This window comes from Gorilla gorilla, chromosome 16 (assembly GCF_029281585.2).
Source record: "Gorilla gorilla gorilla isolate KB3781 chromosome 16, NHGRI_mGorGor1-v2.1_pri, whole genome shotgun sequence".
Classification (NCBI taxonomy): domain Eukaryota; kingdom Metazoa; phylum Chordata; class Mammalia; order Primates; family Hominidae; genus Gorilla; species Gorilla gorilla.
In genome coordinates, this window is record NC_073240.2 from 29,751,318 (window position 1) to 29,774,632 (window position 23,315).

General features: G+C 38.7%; 1 pseudogene; it reads left to right on the top strand.

The window, feature by feature from the left end:
* The first annotated feature begins 1,013 nt into the window (after positions 1 to 1,013).
* LOC129527173 (WASP homolog-associated protein with actin, membranes and microtubules-like) lies at positions 1,014 to 21,843 on the top strand (annotated as a pseudogene).
* Positions 21,844 to 23,315: the final 1,472 nt, after the last annotated feature.

The following is a 23,315-nucleotide window of genomic DNA, read 5'->3' on the forward strand; positions in this document are numbered from 1 at the left end:
ACAAATTAGAATTTTTCACTCACAAAACATGCTTATGACAATTTTATATGTGAATAGAATTGTAAAAATTGCCTTAAGAGTTATTGAATAAAATGTTTAAAGTACCCCATAGGATGAGGAAAAAATGGAAGAGTTAATTAACGGATACAAAGCGTAAAAGATAGAGAAGAATAAGAGTTCAAATAAAATCGAATGAAAAGACACCATCTTGTGTAACTCTGTAGTTAATTGTGCATGTGTGCTATTTTTCATGACTTGGAGCACGTTATTTTTGGCCAAGAGCTTCCATTCTATCTATGGATATGCCAAAATTTTCCTATTTTAGATCTTCTAGTCTCCAACTCTCAAGATAAAAAACAAAAATCATTAAAACTTCTGACTCTGATACTGAATGCCTGCAAAAATATCTCCTCCCATCACCTTGCAACAGATGACTTGCTCGTACACCTTTTTGACTACCACTCCCCATCAAGGGTTCTCTCCTTCGAGACGGCAGTAATTCTCTATGTATTTCATGTTATGTGCAAACTTTACTTTCAAAGAGTTGTTACCTATACTAATGTATTTACATCATTCACTTAATATATTTTCTCTATCAGTAAAATTGGTTTAGATATATTGGATTAGGATAGAACACGTCACAATTTTTCTCACCTTTATGATCAGTTTTTTTTTTTTTTAGTTGGACCGTTTTTCAGTTGGTGACAGTGTCAGAAACGAATTAAAGTTGTTAAGAATAGGTAAGGGTAAAAAGAAGGGTGTCCTTATGTATCAACTTTGCATATTTAGTTTTTTCAAGTTCAATAAGACCCTCCTCTCCCTTCAAGGAAGATGATTCCTAGGCATGTTTATTATTTCTATCAAAACAGCTGAGGTTTTTTTTTTTTCATTCATATTGTTAAAATACCAATTGTGGAGCGAAAAATGCTTCACCTGGGACTGTCCCCTGACAGGCGGTGCGACGAGGTCAGGCCCGCGCCCGCCAAGCCCTAGGGCCGCTGCCGCCGACGGCCATGGAGGACTAGCAGCCCGACAGCCTGGAGGGCTGGGCGCCGGTCCGGGAGGGCCTCTTCGCCGATCCCCAGAGGCACCGGTTGCGCTTCCTGGTGGCTTGGAACGGCGCGGAGGGCAAGTTTGCTGTGACTTGTCACGACCGCACCGCGCAGCAGCCGCAGCGGCGCGAAGGGGCCCAGCTGGGGCTGGAGCACAAGCCCGAGGCCGCCGTGTCCCCGCCCATCTGGGCCGGCCGGCTCTCGGCCGCGGGGTTCCGCGGCGCGCGCCCGCAGCTAGCGGCGCTGTGGCCGCCTCTGGAACACTGCTTCCCACGGCTGCCGCCGGAGCTGGACGTGGGCGGCGGCGGGGCCTGAGGTCTGGGGCTCGGGCGGTGGGCGCTGCTCTGGCCGGCGCGCGCGGGCCCCGGCGAGGCGGCGCTGCAGGAGCTTTGCGGGCAGCTGGAGTGCTACCTGGGCGCGGCGCCACCGTGCGCGACGCTCTCTTCGCTGCTAAGGGCCGCGCGGCCGACTGCGAGAGCCTGCGCGACTTTCGGGAGCGGGCCCTGCGCGCCTGATGGGTCGAGGCGGATGCGCGGCTGCGTCAGGTAAGCGAGGCCGGGCCGCCGGCGTTTGTCCGCGCTTGGGTGGCCTGGGACCCTGTGGGAGGCTTCCCTGGCGCCGAGAGCCCTGGCTGACGGCTGATGGGGAGGAACCGGCGGGCGGAGAAGGCCGCGGGCGGAGAAGGCCACGGGCTCCCCAGTACCCTCACCTGCGCGGGATCGCTGCGGGAAACCAGGGGGAGCTTCGGCAGGGCCTGCAGAGAGGACAAGCGAAGTTAGAGCCTAGTGTACTTGCAGCTGGGAGCTGGGCTGGGCCCCCAACCTTTGCCCTGAAGATGCTGGCAGAGTAGGATATTGTAACGGGAAATGCCAGAAATACTGCAAGCAAAACTGAAAACAACCCATCCATGTAGGAAAAAATAACACGGACTACATGTAAACAATTCTAAGTCTGTGTATGAGGGGACGTCGCAAGTGGGATAAAATGGTTTAAAGGAAGAAATGGCTTTTAGGAGTTAGGGTGTTTTGTTTTAAGTAATATAGACTTGGTCAAATGGAAAACCGGTAGAAAGTGAACTTTATTCATCAGTTTAGAATAACCGCACTAGTGCCCTTTTAAGCTTGAAAGAGGTAGTTTGAGAGAGTAATTATCTGAGTGGTAAACTTACTGAACTTAAGGGGACGGGGAAGTACATGTTCATAGAAGGGTTTAGGAGAAAGTATGCCTTCTAAATCCACACCTACAGTTTGCTAAGCAGAGCCAGGCTGGAGTCTCGGCTCACTGCTCTTATTAACCTGAATGATATTTTTCTGTGCATTCTTTTGAGGAAGGGGAGGTGAAGAGAAGAATTCAGCCTAAGCTAAATATAGAATAAGCTTTCTAAATTAAAATGGTTTTATAAAAGGAGCTTGTTAGTGGGGTCATTTTTGTACTGTGAGCTTTATGTGTAAATGTCTACACACCCACTTAACATGTTGATTTCACTTTAGAATGTGAGGAAACCACAGGGGAGTTTCAGGCCAGTCAGCTTTTCATCTTCAACTTTATAACTTTCACCTTAGGATATGAAGAACCCACAGGGGAGTTTCAAAAATGGTATCATTTTGTATCAGACTTGTTTTTTAAACACTTGGTTTCTCACAGAGATAGGTGGTTTCTCCTTAAAATCGAACATTTATATGGTGTATTTTACTGTAGTTGCTATCAGAAAAGTTAGTTTTCCCAAATTTAAGTTCACTCTGGGGTACTATAGCATGAATGTAGTTCATTCTGTTGAGCTAGCTGTTCACGTTAGTGTAGTTCACATATTTATCTCGAACTCAAAGATGAGGGGTTGAGAGGGGAAGCTAAAATTCACAACATGTCCAAATATATAATTTTAATATTTACTTTATATTTAGAATAGAAAAGCAATTGATTCTAGAATTAGACCAATTGCTAGCATTGCTAGGATATATAAAATGAAGCTAAATGTTTTAACTCTGGAATTTTTCTGAATAGTCTAAGAAAGAAGGCTGAAATGTACCACTTGCCTTTTGACTTTTGCGTGTGTGTTTTAATTTTGTTCAGTGAGGCTTTCACTTAAAAAAAATGATAATATTATTACCTGGATAAAAAATACAGCTGAAAGTAGATCACTTTAGCCTTAAGCAGAAGGATGGAAATAGAAGAATTTAAGAATGTATTGGTTGAAAAAAATCTATATTATTTGATTTTATTTCTCTTCTTGTGGGAGTAAAATAATTTCCAACCAAATCAGTCCACCTAGATTATACACTGTTCAGTTTGTTTTCTGCCCTGCAGCACAAGCAATAACCAGCAGAGACTGGAACCACAGCTGAGGCTCTGTAAATGAGTTGACTGCTAAGGACTTCATGGGAATATTAACCTGGGGCATTAAGAGAATCAACCTGCTAAAGTACTTGGAGACAGCTCTGTAATGTTTTATGAGGTTTTGTTTAGTTGAGTTTTGTTTTGTTTTTTGAGAGAGTCTTGCACTGTCGCCCAGGCTAGAGTGCAGTGGTGCCATCTTGGCTCACTGCAAGCTCTTCCCCCCGGGTTCACGCCATTTTCCTGCCTCAGCCTCCCCAGTAGCTGGGACTGCAGGTGCCCGCCACCATGCCCGGCTAATTTTTTGTATTGTTAGTATACACAGGTTTCACCGTGTTAGCCAGGATGGTCTCGTTCTCCTGACCTTGTGATGCGCCTGCTGTGGCCTCCCAAAGTGCTGGGGTTACAGGCGTGAGCCACCACGCCTGGCCCTTATGAGCTTTTAAAAAGGAATACAGCCTCACAAAACCTTTACAGTCAGAAAAGTCAAATGAAAAAATATCCACAACCTCAAACCTTCTTTTGGGTCCTTTTCGCTGCATACTTAGTGCACAGTTGAGATTAAATTTTGTACTCTGCCTCTCTATTTAATTATAAAAGTCTCTTTTTTTTTTGAAACGGAGTTTCGTTCTTGTTGCCCAGGCTGGAATGCAATGGCACTGTCTCGGCTCACCGCAACCTCCGCCTCCCGGGTTCAAGCGATTCTCCTGCCTCAGCCTCCCCAGTAGCTGGGATTACAGGCATGCGCCACCACGCCCAACAAATTTCGTATTTTTAGTACAGACAGTGTTTCTCTATGTTGGTCAGGCTGGTCTCGAAGTCCTGACCTCAAGTGATCCACCCGCCTCGGCCTCCCAAATTGCTGGAATTACAGGCATGAGCCATGGTGCCTGGCCAAAAGTCTCCATATTATTAAACAATCTTCAGAAGCACAGTGCTGAATGACTACAGTAATAATATTCTGCCATGGATATATCATAATTTTCTTAACAATTCTTGTTTTATTGGGCGTTTTTGATGGAGGGTGATAACATTTTCGTATTTAATCAATATTTTAAATTGATGTATTGAAAGTTGAGAACGTGAAGGTTTCTTTTGTTTAGTTTTGTTTGTTGGGTATGTATTACACTGTCCTGACTTGAGCTTTATTCACATTTGCTCTCTAGGTTATTCAAGGACACGGAAAAGCCAACACCATGGTAGCATTAATGAAAGTTTACCAAGAGGAAGATGAAGCCTACCAGGAATTAGTTACCGTGGCAACCATGTTCTTCCACTACTTACTGCGGCCATTTAGGGCTATGCGAGAAGTTGCAACTTTATGTAAGCTTGATATTTTGGTATTTTTTTTAATTTTTATTTTATCACATTTACTATTTGTCATATATTATTTCTTTATTTACACTTAATCTTCAATCTCTGTACTTTGTTTGGGTTTACTCTTATGTTTATTTACTTATTTATTGATAGAGATGAGGTTTTGCCATGTTGCTCAAGCTCGTTTCTAACTCCTGAGCTCAAGCAGTCTGCCCACCTCGGCCTCCCAAAGCGTAGCATTACAGGCGTAAGCCACTATGCCTAGTTCACCCTCATGTTTAAATATTGAATTTATATTTAAAATTGTTAGAAAATGAAGACATTTACGTTGGTCATCTTAATAGCTTAAGATTCCTACAAATTTTAAAGAGTTAAATGTTTTTTCTGGCGATGAATTTTTTTTTTTTTTTTTGAGATAGGGTCTCTCTTTGTCAGCTAGGCTAGAGTGCAGTGGCACAATCTTGGCTCACTGCAACCTCCTCCAGGTTCAAGTGACTCTTATGCCTCAGCCTCCTGAGTAGCTGGGATTACAGGTGTGCACTACCATGCCCAGCTAACTTTTTTTGTATTTTTAGTAGAGACGGGGTTTCACCATGTTGGCCAGACTGGTCTCGAACTCCTGGCCTCAAGTGAGCCACCCGTCTCAGCCTCCCAAAGTGCTGGGATTACAGGCATGTGCCACCATGTCCAGCCCGGCTAATTTTGTATTTTTTTAGTAGAGACGGGGTTTCTTCATGTTGGTCAGGTTGGTCTCGAACTCCTGACCTCAGGTGATCTGCCTGCCTCAGGCTCCCGTTGTGCTGGGATTACAGGCATGAGCCACCGCACCCAGTTTATATTTTTCCGTTCTTTAAGTAACAGCTGTTTTAAGATACCATTCACAGACTATATATGTATATATATAATCTGTATATATATGTATACATATATGTATGTATATATGTACATACATATATGTATATATGTACATACATATATATAATCTGTATAATATATGTATATATACATATATATGTATATATGTATATGTGTATATATGTATATATACGTATATGTGTATATGTATATGCATATATACATAATATACGTGTATATGTATATGCATATATACATAATATACGTGTATGTGTATATGCATATATACATAATATACGTGTATGTGTATATGCATATATACATAATATACGTGTATGTGTATATGCATATATACATAATATACGTGTATGTGTATATGCATATATACATAATATACGTGTATGTGTATATGCATATATACATAATATACGTGTATGTGTATATGCATATATACATAATATACGTGTATGTGTATATGCATATATACATAATATACGTGTATGTGTATATGCATATATACATAATATACGTGTATGTGTATATGCATATATACATAATATACGTGTATGTGTATATGCATATATACATAATATACGTGTATGTGTATATGCATATATACATATATACGTGTATGTGTATATGCATATATACATATATACGTGTATGTGTATATGCATATATACATATATACGTGTATGTGTATATGCATATATACATATATACGTGTATGTGTATATGCATATATACATATATACGTGTATGTGTATATGCATATATACATATATACGTGTATGTGTATATGCATATATACATATATACGTGTATGTGTATATGCATATATACATATATACGTGTATGTGTATATGCATATATACATATATACGTGTATGTGTATATGCATATATACATATATACGTGTATGTGTATATGCATATATACATATATACGTGTATGTGTATATGCATATATACATATATACGTGTATGTGTATATGCATATATACATATATACGTGTATGTGTGTATATGTATATGTATATATACGTGTATGTGTGTATATGTATATGTATATATACGTGTATGTGTGTATATGTGTATATGTATATGTATATATACGTGTATGTGTGTATATGTGTATGTATACGTATATATGTGTATATATGCAGATATATATAAAATATATCTACATATATAAAAAGATGTACAATTCAGTGATTTTTAGTATATTGAAAGTTGCACAATGATCATTACTATGTAATTTCAGGACATTTTCACCCCCAAAAGAAACCCTGTACCCATTAGTCACTGCCAACCCTGGGCAACCACCAATCTACTTTCTGTCTCTGTGGATTTCCCTACTCTGGACATAGCAACAGCATTATTCAATATGTGGTCCTTTCATTCAGCACAATGTTTGCAAGGCTAATCCATGTTGTAGCAAATACCAGGATTTCATTTCTTTTGATTGCTCAGTAATATTCATTGTATGGATATATTGCATTTTATTCATCAGTTGATGGACATTTGGGTTGTTTCCACTTTTTGGCTATCATGAATAATTCTGCTATGAATGTTTGTGTGTGAGTTTCTGTGTAGACATATGTTTTCATTGCTCTTGTGTACATACTGAGGAGTAGGATTGCTGGGTCCTGTGATTACTCAATGTTTAACCTTTTGAAAGACACCAGATGGTTTTCCAAAGTGGGTGCATCATTTTATATTCCCAGAAGCAGTAAATGAGGGTTCCAATTTGTCCACATTATCACCAACACTTGTAATTGTGTGTCTCTTTGGTTACAGCCATCCTAGTGGGTGTGAAGTGGTATCTTTTTATGGTTTTGATTTGTAATTCCTTGTCGGCTAACTTGTGCTTATTTCTTATGCTTTGTAGAAGAAAAATTGCATATTGGATGACATAGCTGTACGTGTCTTAGTTCAGGCTGTTGTAACAAAGTACTGTAGATTAGTGGCTTATAAACAACAAAACTTTTTTTCTCACAGTTCTGGAGGCTGGGTAGTCTAAGATCAAGGTGCTGGCAGATCCAGTGTCTTGTGAGGGCCAGTTTCTTAATTTGTAGATGACTGTCTTGCTGTGTCTTCATGTGGTGAAGAGCAGAGAGAGAGATCCTGCATCTCCTCTTCTTTTTATAAGGGCATTAATCCCAATTTTCTTGAGGTCTCCACCCTCATGACCTAATTACCTCCCAAAGGCCCCATCTTCAAATCCCATCACACTGGGGATTTAGGCTTCAACATATGCATTTTGGGGGGACCCAAACATTCAGTCCAATACCAGTACATGTTATAAGCATGAATATACAGATACTGTCTTTTAGGTGATAATATTACATATCCCTAAAAGAAATGATAACAACAGCTAACACTTAAGTGCTGTTTTCCAGGCCCTGTGCTGAGTGCTTGACAACACAGATCATTCATTTAAACAATTGTGTATTATTATTAATAGAGAGAAGCATAAGTTGACAACATTCCTCTCTAGAAAAAGTTATTCTAGGCATGTGAAGTGAAAGTAGGTTTTTTTCCCCCCACTTTATGCCCCAGAGGGTCCTTTTGTCTTCCAGGTGGTGCTCAGCTTAGAGCCTTATTCATATGCAGTAAGGGACTGCTGAATGAATGAAAATTTAACTGACTGAGTAGTAGTGTAGTTAAATTAATCCATGTGACCAATTTCCTTTCAATTTCCTAATGGTTCTACATAACTATTAGCTCTTACTAAGATAATTTTCCCTTCTGTCTGTAGAAGTCCTTGGATGAGGATGACCTAGGTCCTAGAAGGGTAGTTGCCCTGGAGAAAGAAGCTGCAGAATGGACCAGACGGGCTGAAGAAGCTGTCGTCTCTATTCAAGATATCACAGTGAATTATTTTAAGGAGACAGTAAAAGCATTAGCAGGTGAGAATCTAAAAAATGCTATACGCAGATACGTGTAATTGATTGTCATTTTATTCAAATACCATTTGAGTCCCTCTTACGCACTAGGCACTGTGTTTTCTAGGTGGCGAGAATTCAGTGTCAAGCATTAAGAGACATTGTACAGTCTGGTGAAGGGAGAGAAATCTTAATTATCTATTCACTGAAGCACACAGAAAATGGCAGTGACAATAAATGGCACAAAGAAGAGAGACATGGGGCTCTGAGGGTCTGTGAGAGAGAAATTGGGCTTGATCAGGGTGGTCACTGAAGGCCTCTGAGAAGTGGCGCTTGCTCCAATATCTGAAGGGTAAATGGAAATTGAGAGAATAGAAAAAGTGAGGAGTGTTCCGGGCAGAAGGAATAGCACTGGCAAAGGTCCCCTGGCTTGAGGGAAGTTGGCAAATAGGAGCTTACAGAAAACCTGCGGGGCTGGATCACAGAGAGTGCAGGACAATGTGGTATGAGGGAGAATGCTGGCAAGACAGGCAGGGATCAGACGGTGCAGGGGCTTGTGGGCTGGGTGAAGGACTTTTTTTCAGTCTTAAATAATTGTTGATAAAAACACCAAATAGGAAACAACTTAATGTCTGTCAGTTTGTTAAGTTATGGTACATTCATAAAAGAGAAAACTACATAGCTATTAAGCATGATTCTTGATTTTTTGTTTATAAATGGCAGGAGTTTCTGATATATTGTGCAGAATCAACAAGATATAAAGCAGAATGATGATCCTGGTTTTTTGGTCAAACTATCCATATGAGCCTGTCTGTCTAGCTAGTCATAGAAACAATATGGAAGCAAGTGTGCCAAAATATAAGAAGCAGTTGCCTCAACTAGGTGAGATCATGACTTATTATTGTCCTTTTAAAAATTGAATACCTAAAACTGTATATTAATGTCCATGTATTATTTTTATAATAATAAAGAAGTTAATAAAATTTCTTTTAAAAAAGATGTTCTGCAGGTAGTAGGAGGCAATAAAAAAAGAATTAGCTCATGATCAATGTTTCCCTTTTTAATGAGGTGTAATTATATTTTATTTTTATAATCCAACAGGAATGCAGAAAGAAATGGAACACGATGTGAAGAGATTTGGCCAGGCTGCCTGGGCCACAGCAATTCCCAGGTTGGAAAAACTTACGCTAATGCTAGCTCAAGAGACTCTGCAACTCATGAGAGCGAAAGAGTTGTGTTTAAATCACAAAAGAGCTGAAATTCAGGGAAAGGTAAGACAAAGATAAACATACTTTGTTTCAAAAATACAGTTTTATTTATTTATTTATTTTTTTTTTTTTTTGAGACAGAGTCTCGCTCTTTTGCCTAGGCTGGACTGCACTGGCATGATCTCGGCTCACTGCAAGCTCCGCCTCCCGGGTTCGTGCCATTCTCCTGCCTCAGCCTCCCGAGTAGCTGGGGCTACAGGCGCCCGCCACCGCGCCCAGCTAATTTTTTGTATTTTTAGTAGAGACGGGGTTTCACCGTGTTAGCCAGGATGGTCTCGATCTCCTGACCTTGTGATCCGCCCGCCTCGGCCTCCCAAAGTGCTGGGATTACAGGCGTGAGCCACCGCGCCCGGCCCCACTTTTATTTTTTAAAAATTTTGTATAAATAAGGGATACAAGTGCAGTTTTGTTCCATGGATATATTGTGTAGTGGTGAAGTTTGAGCTTTTAGCGTAATCTTCACCTGTATAATGTAATTGTGCCCATTAAATATTTCTCATCCTCTCCCACCCTCTTACTCTTCTGAGTCTCCAGTGTCTATTATTCCACACTGTCTGTGTATACACTACTTAGCTCCCACTTATAAGTGAGACCATGTGGTAAAGCACACTTTTATTTTTAGATAGCACTTTTCTTTCCAGGCATCGTTAAAGAGCTTCTTTTCTTCAATTATTCTAACACTATCTTCTATGGAAGGTTAGACATAAAGTTTTCCTTTAGTTAAGATGTTTCAAAATACCACATTGTAGGATTTACTTTATAGTAACACCAAGCCCAGTATTGAAGTGGGTACTGTACTTGAAAATCAATCCAGCAATGTTTTCAGTACAGCTTTAAAATAATCAAAGAGATACTTCACTGAAGGATCATAGACACTTAAGTTTTTTCCTATAATCTTACGATTTTAAAGCAGAAAACACTGTAAACACCTGTCTTAGTTGGCTAAGGCTGCTATAACAAGATTAAATATCACAGATTGGGTGGCTTCAACAACGGACATGTATTTCTCACCGTTCTGGAGGCTGGGAAGTCCAAGATCAAGGTGCCTGCAGATTCACTGTCTGGTGCGGATCCTCTTCCTGTCTAGTAGACAGCTGCCTTCTTAACTGAGTGCTGATATAGCCTTTCTTCTGTGTGTATGTTTGGAGAGAAAGAAAGTGATCCCTGTCTTTCTCTTCTAATAAGGGCACTAATCCCATGATGGAGGTGCTATCCTTTTGACATAATCTGAACCTAATTACTTCCAAAGGACCCACCTCCAAATAACATCACATTGGGAGTTACAGTGTCAACATATGAATTTTGGGGGGACACCGATATGCAATACATAATAATACCTCACTGCCATTTATGTTTCTCAAAACCTAAATGTTTTTCTCTGTTTCAAGGATGGGATAAAGTATTAGCATCACTAGATGAAATGAAAAAGTGTTTCTTTCCTATTTGCTCTTTTATATTTAGTACGGAACAAGGAATAGAAAATAGCTAGAATGCTTCTAAAGTTTGTTTTTAATATACTATTTGTTTTAACTTATTTTTCTTTTTTCTATGAAAATAAGATGGAAGATCTTCCAGAACAAGAAAAAAATGTAAATGTTGTAGATGAATTAGAAATACAATTTTATGAAATTCAGTTAGAACTATATGAAGTTAAATTTGAGATATTAAAAAACAAAGAAATACTGCTTACTACACAGTTGGACTCTCTTAAAAGACTTATAAAAGGTAAAGTTTTTATTTAAGTATATAGATTACAATGTTTATAAATTTAAGGAAATACAGACCATATTATCAATTACTTTTTGTAAACTGTAACATCTGAAAATTTCCTAAAGTTTTCCTTCAGTGGTTTATTATTCAAATAATATATTCATTGTTAGCACATAGCAAAACAAAGAAAGAAAAATGATTATTACCCCAATCCCATCATCTAGAGATGCTCAGTGGTTGGCTGGGCACAGTGGCTCAGGCCTATAATCCCAGCACTTTGGGAGGCTGAGGCGGGCAGATCACTTGAGGTCAGGAGTTCCAGACCAGTCTGACCAACATGGTGAAACCCCGTCTCTACTAAAAACACAAAAATACTAAACCCTGTCTCTACTAAAAATACAAAGTCCAATGTGGTGGCACGTGCCTGTAATCCCAGCTACTTGGGAGGCTGAGGCGGGAGAATGGCTTGAACCCGGGAGGTGGAAGTTTCAGTGAGCCAAGATCATGCCAGTGCACTCCAGCCTGGAAGACAGAGCGAGACTCCGTCTAAAAAAGAAAAAAAAAAAGAGATACTTAGTGGTAACAATTTGCTGTATAACTTTGTAGATTTTAAAATATGCTGATATGTAAAAATATAAATTTTTAACCAAAACTACATAACCAGTTCAGTAACATCTTTTTAAAAATTTTTTAATGTTTAAGGGCGCATAGCAGATATATATATTTATGGGTTACATGAGATATTTTGACACAGGCATACAATGCGTAATAGTCTCTTTTTCATTTAATACATAATTGTCTTTCTATTTCAGAAATAATAAAAGTATCAAAATTTTAATGGCTGCATAGTATTCCATTATATGGATATACCGTGGTTTCCAAATTTCCACTGTTTTGAACAGTAGTGTAGTGAACTTTCCTTTACACATGTCTTTGAGTATAGGACAGATTATCTCCTTGGAATAAATATCTAAGGATGGAATTATTGGGTCAAGGGCAATGTATATTTTACATTTCGCTACGTAACAATACAGCAGTCATCTGAGATACATTTTCCCTCACCTCCGTATTATTTTCTGATTTCTAAGTTTCATACTATGTAGTGGCCCTCTAGATAGGCTGTACATTTAAAATGACGCTCCCAGGCTGGGCGTGGTGGCTCACGCCTGTAATCTCAGCACTTTGGGAGGCTGAGCGGGGGCAGATCACTTGAGGTCAGGAGTTCAAGACCAGCTTGGCCAACGTGGTGAAACGCTGTCTCTACTAAAAATACAAAAATGAGCCAGGCGTGGTGGTGGGTGCCTGTAATCCCAGCTACGTGGGAGGCTGAGGCAGGAGAATCGCTTGAGCCTGGGAGGTTGAGATTGCAGTGAGCTGAGATGGCGCCACTGCACTCCAGCCTGGGCGACAGAGTAAGACTCTGTCTCAAAAAAAAAAGAAAAGAAAAAATACACTCCCATCAGCAGAATATGAGTGTGTATGTTTCCCAGACTCATGCCATTCTTTTGCATTTTTGCTTACTTGACAGAGAAAATGGCAACCTTCCAATTTTCATTTAATTATGAGTGAATATTGAACAAAATTTTGTATGTTTACAAGCCATTTGTACTTATTTTATGAAATGCCCATTCATACTCTTTGTCCATTTTTCTTTGGAATATTTCCTTTCAACATTAAGAATAATGTCCTCTATTGTCTGTCATATGTTGCAAATAATCTCTCCTTGTCATTTGCGTTTTCTTGCCTTTCAGAAATATTTAAGTTTTATGAAGTCGTGTTTATCGATTTTTTCCCCTATGGCTTTGGCTTTTAGTATTATGTCTGGCAATAGTCTCCTATCCCAAAATTATGTCAATATATACTTATGTTTTCTTTCAGTATGTTTATGATGTTATTTTTTAACACATTTAATTCTTTAGTCCAGGTGGAATTTATTTTGATTGTGGTAGGAATTGAACCTTTCCCTCGAATTGTTAAGCAGTCCCAATCACTGATTTTAAAAACATTTTCCCTAAATGTTTAACATTTCTCCAGTTAAACATTAGATTGACTTTGGTCTGTTTCTGAGTTGTTCTTCTCCATTGGTTCGTGAGTGGCTTCTGCTGCTGGCTCCATACTGTTCCCATGACTGTCTTGGAGGCACATTTTAGGGTCTGGTAAGGCAAGTAGCCCCCCCCCCCCATTACTTCACAAGTTTTCTGATTATTTTCACTCCTTTATTCTTTCAGATGAAATTTAGAATCAAGTTCAAAACAAAAAACTCTTTGGAATTTTGATTGTGATTTTGCTTAAAATTAGAGATTACTTTGGGGAGAGTAGTGGTCTTTGCAATTTTGAATCTTCCTACCCAAGAACATGGTATGTCTCTCTCCATTTATTTAAATCTTTTTTCCTAAAGTTCCTCCAAGTTTAATAAATTTCTTCACATAGATCCTGAACTTTTAGTTTAATCCTGAGTATTCAGAATTTTTTTCAGTAGTTTCAGGTTATAAGCATTTTACATATTTAGGAAAAAAATTACATTGAAAAAGAAGTTAATCTGGAAGGATGCATGCCAAATTGTTCATAATGTTTTTCCTCTGAGAATGACTCAGAAGGTTTGGGGAAGGAGCAATAGAATTTCACTGTTTATTTGATGTACTTCGGGTGGGTTTGAATTTGTTACAGTAAGCATGACTTTTAAAAAATCAATATGTAATCAAGATTAAATATCACTAAGGTATCTTAATAATATATTGCTGGTAGAATATAAGTTGCCTTTCTGGAGGGCAGTGTGGCAATGGGTATCAAGATCCTTAAACACTTATCTGCTAAGGAAGTGATAAAAAGTGTACACAAAGATTTATACAGAGATGTTTATCACAGTGAAATGAATAATAATGGAACATTGGAACAGCCTAACAACATGGATTGCTTAAATTAGAGAATACTATGCTGCCATTAAAATTTATCTTTTTTAATTTTTTTTTGTTTTTGGAGATGGAGTCTTGCTCTGTTGCCCAGGCTGGAGTGCAGTGGCTTGATCTCGGCTCACTGCAACTTCTGCCTCCCAGGTTCATGCTGTTCTCCTGCCTCAGCCTCCTGAGTAGCTGGGATTACAGGCACACGCCACTCTGCCCAACTAGTTTTGCATTTTTAGTAGAGATGGGGTTTTGCCGTGTTGGCCAGGCTGGTCTTGAACTCCTGACCTCAGGTGTGCAGACTGCCTTGGCCTCCCAAAGTGCTGGGATTACAGGCGTGAGCCACCGCACCTGGCCTAAAAATTTATTTCCATCCCATGGAAAATGTTCTTTTAGAACTCCATTGATATGTGTAGCTATATAAGTAGTATGTGTGTGTGTGTGTATATATACGTATGTCTGTACAGGTATATATACATGCATATACTACTTACATGTATATACACACATGCTACTTAATACATGTGTATAGTCATGTATATATACACGTGTATATGTATATTACATTTATACACACAGATTTTTTATATGTTAATAGTGATTCTCAGTGGTGGGATTACAAGTGATCTTTATTTTCCTTACATTTAAAAAAATTCGATGTATTTTTACAAATAATAAAATATGTTTTAAACAATCATTAATACCTTTTTAGAAAAACAGGATGAAGTTGTCTATTACGATCCATGTGAAAGTCCAGAGGAACTTAGTCATTGACTGTGGTGGGGCTGCAGGACGATAAGAATTCGGAAGTGAAAGAACTCAGAAGGCAGTGCCAGCAGCTGGAGTCTATTAAACGGGGCAGGATCTGTGTCAAAAGAGCTTCTCTCCAGAGTAGAAAGGTGGGTACGCTCAGAGCGGCTTTCTTTTCTTTTCTCTTCCAGAGATTTATTCTTGTATGAAGGATAAAGAGGTATTGAAATAAGGTTTTTACCAACACAGTGATTAATTTTTTGTGTGCTTATGAACTTATCCATGGCTATAGTTCAAATGATTTTTAATATTTTTCTTAAAAATATTATTTTTTCCTTTGGGTTTTAAGCATTTAGCAAATCTCAAGGTTTTAATTTATTCATTCAACAACTATTTGTTGAATTCCCACTGCATACACAGGCACTTTATTTTTATTTTTTTTGAGACAGAGTCTTGCTCTGTCAGCCAGGCTGGAGTGCGGAGGCATGATCTTGGCTCACTACAACTTCTGCCTCCTAGGTTCAAGCAATTCTCGTGCCTTAGCCTGCCAAGTAGCTGGGTTTACAGGCACGTGCCACCACGCCCAGCTAATTTTTGTATATTTTGTAGAGACGGGGTTTTGCCATGTTGGCTAGGCTGGTCTTGAACTCCTGACCTCAAGTGATCCGCCCACCTTGGCCTCCCAAAGTCCTGGGATTACAGGTGTGAGCCACCACCCCCGGACCACAGGTACTTTAAAAACCACAATAGGTAGAAACTCTATTTCTAATAACCAGCTATAACAATTCTAAATATATTTTACTGTAAATTATTGAGTACACAAAACAATTACAGATAACAATATTCAGCTCACCTCAGACCTTGTATTTGGTGATTTTTTTCTTAATTTTTAAAAATCCATGAATACATAAAAAGATAACACTAAGAAATTTAATTTTTTCTGACAGAAAAGGAAGCTTCTATTTATCATTTTTATACAGACTTTTATATGTATTTACTCATATTTACTATACTTTTCTCCCTTTTTTTTTTTGATGCGCAGTCTTGCTCTGTCTCCCAGGCTGGAGTGCAGTGGCGCAATCTCAGTTCACTGCAACCTCCACCTCCCAGGTTCAAGCGAATCTGCTGCCTCAGCCTCCTGCGTAGCTGGGATTACAGGTGCTTGCCACCAAGCCTGGCTAATTTTTGTATTTTTAGTAGAGACGGGGTTTCACCATGTTGGTCAGACTAGTCTTGAATTCCTGACCTCGAGCAATCCACCTACCTCAGCCTCCCAAAGTGCTGGGATTACAGGCGTGAGCCACTGTGCCGAGCCTACTATACTTTTCTTGTTAGAATTAAGAAAACATGAAAATTGTGACTTTTGTAGCTTACAAAAATGTTAATTACTCTTCCATGTAAATACGAATACTTAAAAAAAACTTGGCTAGGTGCTGTGGCTTATGCCTGTAATCCCAGCACTTTGGGAGGTTGAGGTGGGAGAATCACTTAAGGCCAGAAGTTCGAGACCAGGGACAACACAGTGAGACCTCATCTCTGTGGTGCGCATGTATAGTCCCAGCTACTCAAGAGGCTGAGGCAGGAGGATTGCTTGAGGCCAGGAGGTTGAGGCCTCAGTGAGCTGTGATTGTACCACTGCACTCCAGCTAGGGTGATAGAACAAAACCCTGTCTCTAATAAAAATTAAAAATAAAAAATTTGTTAAAAGTATATTCTTTGCATGTTCGTGTTTAAGAATTGTACTTCTGGATTTAGGAACTGTTATTCAGAGGATTTGAAGATCTACAGGCATTTGCCCTTTGCTCCACATTTCAGAAAACCCATGAGCCCCAAGAGGAGTCTCCTTTGGCACTCCCATGGTGCTGTGGATGAACAGATGCCTCCACCTTCTTGGCAGTGTTATATGTATATGTATATAAAATGCTCCTGTGCCTTCTCTTACCCAGACTTGGAGCATTAACCTTCACTCTCAAGATATAATCACTCCCCCTACCCCATTTAGAGGAGCTCTTTCCACTGATTCTGGAAATGTTGGAATTTGGAAGGCACTCGGTTAATAGAATGGTAGTTGAGGTGAGCTCTCAACTTGGGTTCAGATCACAGTCTGGCCACTTAGGTAGTAGTCATGTGACATTAGGCAAATTACTTAAATCTCTTTTGGGCTCACAGTTTTCTCCTCTGTTAAAAGAGGATGATAGACCAGGCACGGCACCCGTAATCCCAGCTACTTGGGAGGCTGAGGCAGGAGAATCGCTTGAACCCAGGAGGCGGAAGTTACAGTGAGCCGAGATCATGCCATTGCACTCCTCCAGCCTGGGCAACAAGAGCAAAACTCAGTCTCAAAAAAAAAAGATAGTGGTAATAATACAAATTTCATGTGATGATAAAGTAGCATAAGGCATGAAAAGTACTTATCATTGAAGCTAAAACCTACTCAATAAATGTTAGTATTATCTGTATTACTGTATTATTTTTTACATAGATTAAGGATTTTATGTACATATAGCATATTATATATTGGTATAGTGAGTGGTTAAGCACAGGTGAAACACAGTTATAACAATTTTTCAGGTATTTGTAGGTTGCTCTGTGTTTGTAGGTATGCTTGGAAATGTAATTAGTATTTATAATGTTATGGGGAAATGTGTTTAAAACAATCACATTAAAACATTGTTGGGACACATCCCATTTAAGAATGGGGGCTGCCTGTGTGTCCTCTCATGGTTGGCGGATTGTTTTCACCTCTTAAAGCACTCTTCTGGGAACAAATTATTTCCATAAGCAGCCAGGTAACTCTCATCATAGACTGTGGAGGAGAGTACCATTGGGCCGCACCAGAACTAATATTAATGAATGCCTTACACTACGCCCAAATGCAGTGCTTTCTTCTTTTAACCTTTTATGCTATACCAGGGTAACATTAAAAACCATGTAGGTGATTTGTATTATTCCACCAGGATCAGTGCAAAGAAAATCATTGGCTCAGATTGCAACAGGCTGAAGAAAGCATATAAGATATTCTCGTCAGCATCACAGTATTCAGATGGTGAGTGTCCTCCGAAGGAAAATGTTCTATGTTTGTGTAGCATGACATGTAGGCCTAGACTTGTGGAAACTGGAGTTGCACTGCCCTGGACCTGCAGCTGTCAGCCAATTCGCCTCCAGGCCTGCAGTCTGGGCGCAGTCTTGGGGTGGTAATGTTGGGGTACAGCCTCTTTCTTTGTCAAGACATTCTTATTGTATGCCACAACATTTTTGTAATGTTGAGCAATTTACAAATATACATCTGCTTAAATATAGAAAAGAGACAAGATAAAAAGGAGCAAAAGAAAAAAGACTGGATCAACCAAGAACATCAAACACTCCAACGATTGAGAGCATTTAAAGATGTAAGTTCTATAAACAATCACCTTATCTACACTTCTGGGGAAATAAATGAAGACCACTCTAAAGAGGAAAGTATTAAGACCAGGTCATTCAGAACATGAAACATTTAAAAAATAACATTATTTCTGGTATATCAATAAAAAGCAACAACAAAAATAGAAAATCAGTGATTCGAAACCCAAGATATAAAATAACTGCTGTTTTTGACATCACAACACTCTTGGGTTCCTGCTCTGCACTCTTCACTGAGCAGTCCTTACTGGAACTGGTGGTTTAGATTGGCAGGGAAAACTGAAAACTGTTCAACTCCCTTGACTTTAGCTGGCATTTCCTCTCATTTGTAATAAACAATTCTTTAAAATGTTATCCAGGCAGCATTGTGATATAAGTAGTGAAAGTGCCCAGTTAAAAGTAAAATGTGTTTTTTTTTTTGATATCTACAACTTTCTTTTTTCTTTTTTTTTAAAGTATATACTTAAGAGGATGATGTTATTTTTTTATGCCCTCTGTTCCAGGCCTACATTTGTATTTCCTCCACAAAATGATCCTCAGTCTGTAATTTTTGTTCTATTTCACTTTATTATTAGAGATAAATTCCTTTAATTAAAAAAAGCTACTATGAAGATTGAAAAAATAATTTTTTGGTTTTATTTTTAATTGACACATAATTGTACATATTTATGAGGTATAGTGTGATATTTTGATACAGGTATATAATGTGGAATGATCAAATCAGGGTAATTAGCGTATCTATCACCTCAAACATTTATCTAAAGGTAAATAGGTTTTTTAAGATAATGTAAATAGGGAGTCCGGCACAGTGGCTCATGCCTATAATCCCAGCACTTTGGGAGGCTGAGGCGGGCTGATTGCTTGAGACCATGAATTTGAGACCAGGCCGGGCAACATGGTGAAACCCCAGCTCTCCTAAAAATACAAAAATTAGCTGGGCATGGTGGTGCATGCCTGTAGTCCCAGCTACTTGGGAGGGAAAATACCAATTGTGCACATATTTTTGTAAAATTATACATAAACACTTTATTTTTTATGTCATTCTAAATAATTTTTTGTATGTTTCTATTTCCAAACGTTGTTTGGTAATATATAGAAATATGATTGATTTTGTTTATTGAGTTTGTGTATAACCACATTACTAAACTCGCATATTGAGCATTTTAATAGGTTATTTTGAATACTTTTACATAGTCTGTTGTCTGAAAATAGAAACAGGTTTATTTCTTCCTTTCTGATGTGGATGTCACTGATTTTTTTTCCTACATTACTGATCTGGCTAGGACTATCAGTATAAAGTTGAATATAAGTGGTAAAAGAGCTGACTTCTTGCCTTGGACCCAGTTTTTAAATCAGTTGGAGAGTAGCCATTAAGTGTAATTTAGTGGTAGTTTTGTTTGGTTTTTTTTGTTTGTTTTGTAGATGCCCTCTATCAGGATAAGTTTCCTTTTCTCATTTTGCTGAGCGTTTTTATAAAGAATAGCTATTGAATTTTGTCAAATGCTTTTGCTGCATCTGCTGAAATGACACGTTTATTCTTCATCTACCTAATAATGTTGCAATTTATATCTGTTGAGCTTTGAATGTTGAACCAGCCTTGCATTCATGGTATAAATCACTTGTTTGTAAAGTATTGTTTTTAAATATTGCTAGATTTGATATCTTAGTATTGTATTTTTATATTTGTCTTCATGTGTTTTTCTTTTCTCATAAGTGTCTGTACCCCCCTTTTTTTTTCTTTAAAGAGAAATAATGAGAGAGATTGTCTCTCTTGAAGTTCTCAGTGCCTGTGCATTGCTGCCACTACACAGCTAGTATCATGACAACAGCTTCAGAACCAGAGCTGGCTTCCAGGCAAGGCTGGGTGGGGAAGAAAGAGAAAAACAAAAGAATTATTTCTCTATGCCAAGACCAGCTCGGTCAGGGAGACCCTAACCTAGTGGTGCTAGAGGAATTAAAGACATAGACACAGAAATATAGAGGTGTGAAGTAGGAAATCAGGGGTCTCACAGCCTTCAGAGCTCAGCCACAAACAGAGATTTACCCACGTATTTATTAACAGCAAGCCAGTCATTAGCATTGTTTCTATAGATATTAAATTAACTAAAAGTATCCCTTATGGGAAACGAAGGGATGGGCCGAATTAAAGGAATAGGTTGGGCTAGTTAACTGCAGCAGGAGCATGTCGTTAAGGCACAGATCGCTCATGCTATTGTTTGTGGCTTAAGAATGCCTTTAAGCGGTTTTCTACCCCGGGCAGGCCAGGTGTTCCTTGCCCTCATTCCAGTAAACCCACAACCTTCCAGCATGGGTGTTAGGGCCATTATGAACATGTTCCAGTGCTGCAGAGATTTTATTTATGGCCAGTTTATGGCCAGATTTTGGGGGGCCTGCTCCCAACACTCTACATATGCTCCATCTTGCAGAGGCTTCATTCTTGGTTCTCTAGCTAAAAACAGTAGAAATTTTGCACACCTGGGTTAGAAAAAAAAATAGCCATTAAACCCACCCCTGTTACAGGTCACTATTGGTATTTTGATTTTGCTTTCAATCCATCTGTTATTGTTTACTTTTAAGAGTCCTTGATAGTTGCTTTTTATGTCCAGAGTTTTAATTTCAGTCAGAAAGAGAAATAGGCCTTGGTGAGCATGCTTTGTCTTGGCTGGTGCCAGAAGTCTATACTCAAATATTTTTAAAATAATTTTTAGTTGAATAACAAGTTAGACCTGTGCTTAGCTTTCTCATTGTTTTCCTAAAAAAGAAGAAAAGGTTTTAAATACTTTAACCACGAAATAATTTAAAGCAGGTTTAAAATAAACTCCTTCATTTTGCCTGTTCTATTACTCTGTTCTCACACTGCTAATAAAGACATACCCAAGACTGGTAATTTATAAAGTAAAGAGGTTTAATTGACTCACAGTTCCACATGGCTGGGGAGGCCTCCCAATCATGGCAGAAGGTGAATGAGGAGCAAAGTCACATCTTACATGGTGGCAGGCAAGAGAGAGAGCGTGTGTGCAGGGGAATTTCCCTTTATAAAACGGTCCAATCTCATGAGACTTATTCACTCTCATGGGAGCAGCATGAGAAAGACTCACCTCCGTGATTCCGTTACCTCCCACTGTGTCCCTGCCACAACATGTGGGAATTGTGGGAGCTAAAAATCAAGATGAGATTTGGGTAGGAACACAGTCAAACCATATCTCCTATATACATTCACACTAGCATTTTAGTTTTAGAACTAGTTCTATGTTACTATCTGAATTAATTTTTCCACAATTTTGTAAGGAAAAATAATGCTTTCTTTGAATTTCATGTGTAAATGATATTTTTAGTTTTGTGTCATTTTGTCCAATAAATTCTGAAAATCTTTGTATTGACAGTGTGTTATCTCTGCACAACCATATATGTATAAGAGCACTCAATAAAAAGAATAAAGAGGAAAAAGCACTGGATCTATACCTATACAAAACAAGCTACCAGCAGAGCCCACTGGGAGTGGTCATGATATAATCAGGAATGTTATATTCACAGGTTGTAGATCTGCATATGAGAGGAGGGTTTGCAGATAGCAGATTCTAGAAAAGTTGTCTAATCAGACAAATGCAGGTGTTGAAGCACTGAACAAAAATAAGCTGCTTTAATTACTCATAAGAGGGAACTACAAGTCATTATTCCATCTGCCAATTTACAGACTGTAAGATACCCTTTAAAAGTAGCAGTAAGTAAACTCTTCATAAAAGTTAGACTGTATGACAAATCCACTGCCTTTCTTCTTTTGCAGCAGGACCTTTCTTTTTAATGACTATTTTTTGTTTTTGGAGATGAAGTCTCTGTCACCCAGGCTGGAGTTCAGTGGCCTGATCACTGCAGCCTCGACCTCCAGCTCACATAATCCTCCTGCTTCAGCCTCCTGAGTAGCTGGGACTACGGGTGTGTGCCACCATGCCTGGCTTTTTTAAGAAAAATTTTTGTAGAGTTGGTGTCTCGCTATGTTGCCCAAGCTGATGTCAAACTTCTGGATTCAAGCACTTCTGCCCAAAGTGCTAGGATTATAGGTGTGAGCCACCGTGCCCAAGCTAGTGACTATTTTTGAAAAAAGAAGCACATTACCCTCCCTTGTTAATCACTTATGTACAAAAATGCATGTTTTGCTGTTGATCTGTTTTAACTCTTTCTACATAAATAACACATTTGTACATGTATATGTGCAGATATATTTATAATGTTAAAATTGTGTTTAAGTGATGTTTACTAAACAGGATAAAATTTTGTTTGGAAAATTGCGATGTGAAATTTTATCTAGTTAATCTATAGTCCTTTCCCTTATGGTGTCCAGCTCTATGCAGGCTCTGCCTCACTCCAGATTATGTAAATATCAATTCATATTCAAATGAATTTGAAATTTAGCTTTCAACATTTGCCTTTTCAATTCATCTTGAAATCATTGTGGTAATATTATTTCCTGTCCACTAGCATACTTTTTAATCCCAACAGTAAAGTTTCTGAAAAGACCACTAGTTCTTCTATTGAGCAGTTACTGATACCTTGCCATTCAAGGGGAGGATAGATGCCCACAGCCCCTCTCCTTCAACCACATGTCCAAGTAAAACTAGTATTTCTTCTTTTTAAAAAGATAGACATAATTATTTTCCATATTATTGAATACATTTCTGTTGTAACCTCAGTTCTACTCTTCAGAATCCTTTGTTCGATTTTCTTGTAGTTGATTTGATGATCCCACTCACACTTTCCTACCAGTTGTTCCAGAGACAATGGGCTTAGTCACACAGTGGGGAGACATGTTTGTGGGGGTTGGGTGGAAGTTCTGGTTCAGGTCTGCATT